At 47.6% G+C, this 7,060-nt stretch overlaps 1 long non-coding RNA gene across 1 annotated transcript in view; it reads left to right on the top strand.

The window, feature by feature from the left end:
- Positions 1–3,907: 3,907 nt before the first annotated feature.
- LOC309641530 overlaps positions 3,908–7,060 on the top strand; it is a 462,249-nt gene continuing 459,096 nt past the window's right edge. Inside the window, exon 1 of the long non-coding RNA XR_014252672.1 lies at positions 3,908–4,078. This is a non-coding gene — a long non-coding RNA (uncharacterized lncRNA). The remainder of the gene's footprint in view (positions 4,079–7,060) is intronic.

Genomic DNA, 7,060 nt, shown 5'->3' with positions numbered 1-7,060 from the left:
TTGAATTGGAGTTGGGTTACTGGTAGAGAGACCTCAGATTGTCACTCTAAACCTCTGACATTTCGCTTTTACTCTTTGGCTCTTGTACGAATCAGGAATGTCTCTTCCCAGTCCCCCTTCAGTGTTTACATCTCCTTTTGGGGCTGCTGTATTAAGTTACCGTCTGCCTGCAGAAAGTCTCCTGAATTCTTGGGGGACCTCTCAACAGAGGCACAGTCAAGGATGGAGCCATTAGAGAAGGTCTGATTTTTTACTATGAGGGGGAACTAAACCCTTTTACTAAAAGGGTTAGGGGTTGTTTGTCATGTGTTTTCGTGAAGGTGCAGATGGAAAGAGGGTCCCAGGTGAGGGAAACCGGGGGCTAAAAGAACCGAAAGCCACCCAGGTCGTGGTTCATGGGGAGCAGCGTGGGGTGATGCATCCAGGGAGATGGGAGGAAAGAGGGCCCACACTGAGCCCCCTCCCAACCCCAAGGGCAGCAGGGGCCAGTGGAGGTGGCACAGGGGAGGGTACATTCAGTCTTTTGTTTTAAAAAAAGATCACTCTGGTGCAATACGGGAGATGGCTTTTCCTAAATAGTTGTTCAAGGGGAAAAAGACTATTGGCTGGATTGATGGAAGAATGAATTAATGAGCAAATAAATGAGTGAAATGCAGGGGGGACTTGATCAAGCCGGACTTGATCACTGGTTACTCTGACCAGTGCTGGCACCGGGGGAGATGAAGGACAGGACGGGCTGGGACGATAGGCGACAGGTCATGGATTCGCGTGGCTCTGGCTGTAGGGAAACAGGGACCAGCATAGTAACAATGCTGAGAGATCAGTTGGCCGTGGGAGGATCTCCCAACCTGTTTACATTTTCTATACATTTCCATCCAAACTTGATTTCATTCCGGATCGAAAATGAAAGTGGCTTTTGGAGTTGTACCCCAGAAAATTTGAAACTGTGATGGTGACTTTCTCCAGAGGGGGCTGCTTGCTCACAGACCTTTTCATAGGCTCCAAGTGGGATGTGGACAGATGGTGAGTTTTCTGGGGCATCTGGCGGGTCCCAGATTCTGGACATCAGATCCATCTATTGATGATTCCTATGGATTAGTGTGTGTTTGTGTTTGTGTGTGTGTGTATTTCAAAGTCTCCTGAAAATTACCAAATTCCACAGAACCTCTTCTGCTTGTAGTGGATCCCCATAGAGAGTCACTTGCAAGGTCACGTAGGTTAGCACAGATAAGAAGAGTGTGTGTGACAGTGACCTAGACAGACACCTGGCATGCCCTCCAGCGACTTGGCCTGGTGGAATGCAGGAATCCCCCTTGGTGGAGGCAAGGGAACCAAAGAGAACGTTCTGTGTCATCTCGAAGGTCTCTGCTCAACAAAGACCTCACTGTGGAACCCCCCCTCTGCACTGTCCCTGCCCCTCTGTGGCTTTGCCGTGGCATCCGTCCCATTCAGTGAGGTCCCCATAAACCCATCATAAGTTGAAAATATTGTTGGTCGAAAATGCATTGAATACACCTCATCTACCAAACATCACAGCTTAGCCCCGCCTACCTGAAATGTGCTCAGAACACTTCCATCAGCTTGCAGGTGAGCAAAATTATCTCACACAAAGCCTGTTTTATAATAAAGTGTCGAATATCTCATGTAATGTATTGAATACTGTACTGCAGGTGAAAAACAGAATGGCCATCTGGGCACAGAATGGCTGAAAGGGTATCGTGATTGCGGGGCGGCATCACGAGAGAGGATCTACGCATATAGCCAGGCCAGGGAAAAAGATCAAAATTCAAGATCCGCCAAGTACGGTTTCTACTGAACTCGTATCACTTTCACATTATCGTAAAGTCCAGGAAGTCTAAGTCTAACGGTCGTAAGGCGGGGGCTGTCGGCCCTTGCTTTGACGTATGCTCAGTTCATTTGACCTGAATCTCCTGCTCCTACTCATCCGGCATCTGCCTGGGAAAGTGGAGACCAGGAGGGCAGATCACAGGTGCTCAGCAGATTCCTAAGTGCAGCTCAACTCCAGCTACTGAAGGCGGTGTTGAGGGTGAGGGCAGGGAGCAGGGCAGAGAGAGAGGGACAGAGACCAGTATTCCTAGGGCCTGAATGCTGTGCAGGTGCCTTTTTATTTTTATTTTTATTTTTTATTTTATTTTGGCCACACCGTGTGGCATGTGGGATCTTAGTTCCCCGGCCAGGGATCGAACCCTCACCCCCTGCAGTGGAAGTGCGGAGTCCTAACCACTGGACTGGCAGGGAAGTCCCTGTGCAGGTGCCTTTGTACAGGTCATCTCATTAATTCCCCCCAACTGCCCCCCAGAGACAGCTCCATCCCAGGCTGGAGGGCGTGGCATCCACAGTGCTTTCGGAGTTGTTTGTGGTCTATGCGTGATCAGATTTCCTGGTTCTCCCTGGGAATTTGCGTACCAGTGAGAGGCCCTACTCTTGGGGCAGTTAGGGAGCAGGGCTGCCGTTGATGTCCAGCACCGATGGCTCAGTGGGAAAGTCAGCACCTTTTTTCCCTTTCGGGTCTGGGGAATCCACCCAAGCGCCAGGTTTAGGACGACAGGACTCCCAAGAGGCCCACCCTGAGGACCAGCTTTAACCAATGGGCCTCCTTGGCAGAAGGCAGTCGTTTTCTTGCTGTTTTCCTGTTAGGGAGCCAAGACTTGCAGGAGGGCAGAGGAGTGGAGTGTCAGAGAAGGAAGCTGAAAATCAAGGTCTGAAAAACCTAGTGAGGTCTGAAACAGTTGCCTTGCCAACCACATGTTCCCAAATCGTAAAGTGGACCTTGTGGGATGATCGCAATCCCTGGGTTTCTCGTTACGAGAAGTTATCCCTGTGGATACTGGCAGTCGTGCTGGGGCTGGACGTCCAGTGCCCATGGCGAAGTGCGCGTGTCTCTAAGCCTTTGGATTTGGGATTCTCCGGACTGCTGAGTGGCCTGAGTGCAGTTGGAAGCTATGATGGAGCAAGCCGTGCCGACCGGATGTAGGGCCCGGGATGGTGGTTCCCCGGGGACGGGCAGGGGAGGCTGGATGGTGGTGTGGGCAGGTGGGGGGGGGGTCTCGTTCTGCACGAGTCACTGCTGGGGGATTGCCCATCGGAGACAGAGACAAGCCCTGCAAAAAGCAGTGGAAGCAGAAACCCACAGGGCTCTCTGTTCATATCCTGCAGGTGGAACTGAAGTCACTCCTGAGAACAGGTAGGCCCCGCCCCCCACCCCCCGACCCTGCATCACACAGCCGTCACCCTCGGCCATGACTTTCTGCTTTTAACTCAAGGGACGGTAGTATTTCAAGGAGTGGGGCAAGAGATGAGCTGAAGCATTTATATCTGGGTTCTTTTTTACATTTTTTATTGAAATACAGTTGATTTACCGTGTTGTGTTAGTTTCAGGTGTACAGCAAAGTGATTCAGTTATACATATATAAATATGTATATATATGTATGTATATACATATATATATATGTATATACATACATATGTATATATATTCAATTTCAGATTCTTTTCCCTTATAGGTTATTACAGAATATTGAGTATAGTTCCCTGTGCTGTTCAGTAGGTCCTTGTTGTTTATCTATTTTATGTAATAGTGTGTATATTTTAATCCCAAACTCCTAATTTATCCCTCCTCCCCCTTCTCCTTTGGTAACCGTAAGTTTCTTTTCTGTGTTAGGGTTGAAACTGGTATATTCTGATGCTAATAGCACATTGTCCTTTTTGGTAGGCGGCTCTCCTCCAAGTCAGTCTGGGAAAATGTTCCTTAAAAGACATGCTACAAGCTGATCTCCCTGTGCTATGCGGCTGCTTCCCACTAGTTATCTATTTTACATTTGGTAGTGTATATATGTCCATGACACTCTCTTACCCTGTCACATCAGCTCGGTGCTATGTGACCACCTAGAGGGGTGGGATGGGGAGGGTGGGAGGGAGGGAGATGCAAGAGGGAAGAGAAATGGGAACATATTGTATATGTGTAACTGATTCACTTTGTTATAAAGCAGAAGCTAACACACCATTGTAAGGCAATTATACTTCAATAAAGATGTTTAAAAAAAAAAAAAAAAAGACGTGCTACAGCACTGAGAGTCGGGGAGAGAGCCTTCAGGGGGCACCGTGGGAAGAAATATTACAGCTGTGGCTTGGAAGCATCAATGTATTCCTTTACCTGTTTCTGATGACGTCGTCTGGGGTGTAAGCTCACGTGAGGGGCGGATGGGACCGCGTGTTGGGAGCGGGCAGGCATGAGGCATTGAAGATGTGGTACAGGAAACCTGAGGTTATGTTGATGTGGGTTCCTCATCCCGTCTGCAAGGCCATCCCCCGAGTTTGCCTCCAGCTGCTTGCTCTCTCGTTATCCTCTGTCTGCACCATTATATCTGCATCTGCGAAACGGAACTTCCCTCCCAGCAGCATCGTGGATCTGGTTGCAGAGCTCATAGATGACCTCCCCTGCCTTATTGTTTACTATCTCATCATTATGCAAATACCCTTGAAACACCCCTATTCTTGTTGTGTGGATGCATCGCCTTATATCTGTGAGATTATGAAGTATTCAAGGTCCTTTTCTCTTCACTCTTTTCACTGCCTCCTGGGGGTTGAGTTGTTGCAGTAGTAGAGTTTGCTGTTTCTTTCCATGGTGCTGGTTTTCCTCGGAGGGTGGTTGGTTATTCTTATTGCCGGGTTATCGTCTGTGGCAGATTCTTCTACATTCCTTGCACGTGGATTCAGTGCTTGGCTTCAGCTTCTTAAATTATCTGTGGCTTTTTGAACGTGTACCTTCCTTTAGGGATTCCTTACAGCTCCTAGCCAATGAAAGCCTCCCTTCCTGTTTTCCAGCCTAGGCAATGTATAACTAACTGCCTAGGCTGGAAAACAGGAAGGGAGTTTTACTGTGTTTTCTGTTGTATGTATGGACTTGATAGAGGAGGAGGAGGAGGATTGAAGTGGGCACTCAGTCTGCCGTCCTGAAATGGGAATCCCTTCAAAGTTCTTAAGAATCCAAGTGGAACATTTAAGCCTCGGTGGAGATAATGGTAATATAACTCAGACCACTTCACACAGTGCCTGCCCCATAGCAAGGGCTTATTGTAGATAGAACTGTTCTGTTAGCTGCATATTATTGTAATTAAAATAGAGCCTCAGCCTGGTTTCAAATCCCATCTCCACTTCATCTTAGCTGTGAGATCTTGACAGTATTGCTAAGATTCAGTCAGTTCCCTTAAGGGTAAAAAGATATTACATTGTTTGGAAAGACTAAATAAGTTACAGCATGTAGACTCAGAGAGTCTGGAACGTGGTCAAGGTTCAATACCTGTTAGCTGATACTATCATGATATTATTAATTAACCCAAAGGGGGAAATAACCAGATATTGTGCCATCTTAGGGAATCCAAGGGCAGGAACTGTAGCCACGCTTCATAAGAGACTAACCTAGGAGCCTGGAGGCACTTCTCTGTCTACAGGACCACATGGCCCTGTTCTCTCTGCCTCTGGACCCCGCTTCCCCACTTCTCATTCTAGGCCTACCAACTGACTCTCCCAGGGCTCCCGTTTCAAATTCCTTAGGGTGAGATCTGATTGGCCCAACTGGAGTCAGAGGTTCATGCTAGTTCATTAGCTGGGGACCATTGAGTATGGTCATGTCACGCGGCACGTAACTTCAGAGTACTACCCTTTCAACAAAGCTGCAGCTCTTCTCAGAGCACAGGCCTGTGGCCTGAGCATTCACCCCCAAATTATCGAGCTTCTGTGAGTGTGTGTGTGGCGGGGTGGTAGAGAAGCAGTGATCAAAGGGCAGACTCACAAGTGACAAATAAGCAGGCCTCACGGAGCATCACCTTAGGATGAAGAGGATAGGTTTACGTGTCCCCGCGAGACTCTGTGTCTTGCTGAGTTTAGGGCATGTTCGGGACCATCCCTGGTCTTTGTCTTTGGGTAACAATCCAGTGAGGGTCTTCACCGGAGTAGACGGGCATGAGATGAATTCTGCACGCAGTTTGGGGAAGCATGATGAGGTCTGGTTGGGGTACTCTCACCTCCCCCACATGCCCTGTGTAGCTCAGGGAGCCCGAAGCACGCCTGCCATGGAAAGGCCACCATCCCTGGCTCAGCTGCTTTTCCCAAGTGCAGATCTGAGGCTCTTCTCTAAGAAAGCACCCCCCAAGCTGTGCTCTTACATTCAGAAAGTGAGATCCTCACGGTACACATGCAGATCCTGGTTTGTGTGAGCTTTTTCCCTTTAATTCTCTGCCTTTTCCAAGCTGAACCCAAGTTTAAACAATGAAGGCCTTAGGAATATCTGAAATGGTGAAGATTCAGATCCTTAAATCCTAGGCAGATAGAGAACAAGTTTCTGATCCAAGAGGAGGGTTCTTAATGTGATTAATTTTAAAGATTTGTTCAGGATTTATTGGCTTGTTTGTTTGCATGTGGGGTCATGACACTGGGTATTATACTGTGCTTGGTGCTTTAGTGCACAATCCCATCCCCTTAGCCACTCGGCAAGATAGACATAATTTCCCCCATTTCACAGATGAGGAAACTGAGGCTCAGTGAAGTTGAGCCGCTTGCCCAACAGAGCCTTGATCAGCAGCCAGAGCTCTCTGACTCCACAACTCACATGTTGCCCACAGACACCACCTTTCCTCATCTGCCCAGGTGCCATTTATCTTTCCTTTAAACCACACACCTTTCTGTCAGAAACACACAATCTCATTGGTGAAATTCTTCTCTTCTTGTCATCTTTCATCTAATTGTTAGACTCATTTTTGAGTTTAAGTTTTTAACCCCTTTTTCTGAAACAACCCTGGTTTTAAAAAATATTTTCTTTATTATCACACCAAGTAAAAGTTGGGAGTTCCAAAACAACACAAAAAACTGGTTTTCCTCTCACTCCTCTCTTTGTTTCCTACGTTATCTGGGATTTTTGTGGATGAGCAATTTTGTTGCCCATGGAAATAAAGAGTGAATGCATCCACACTACCTAACTCATGTATGTTTGAATAAATAAGGTCCATGGGAGACTCTCCATCCCCCGTCAAGTACAGTCTG

This window comes from Balaenoptera physalus (genome assembly GCF_965194825.1).
Source record: "Balaenoptera physalus genome assembly, chromosome: 13".
Taxonomy (NCBI): Eukaryota; Metazoa; Chordata; class Mammalia; order Artiodactyla; family Balaenopteridae; genus Balaenoptera; species Balaenoptera physalus.
This window is presented reverse-complemented; position numbering and strand designations above follow the sequence as displayed.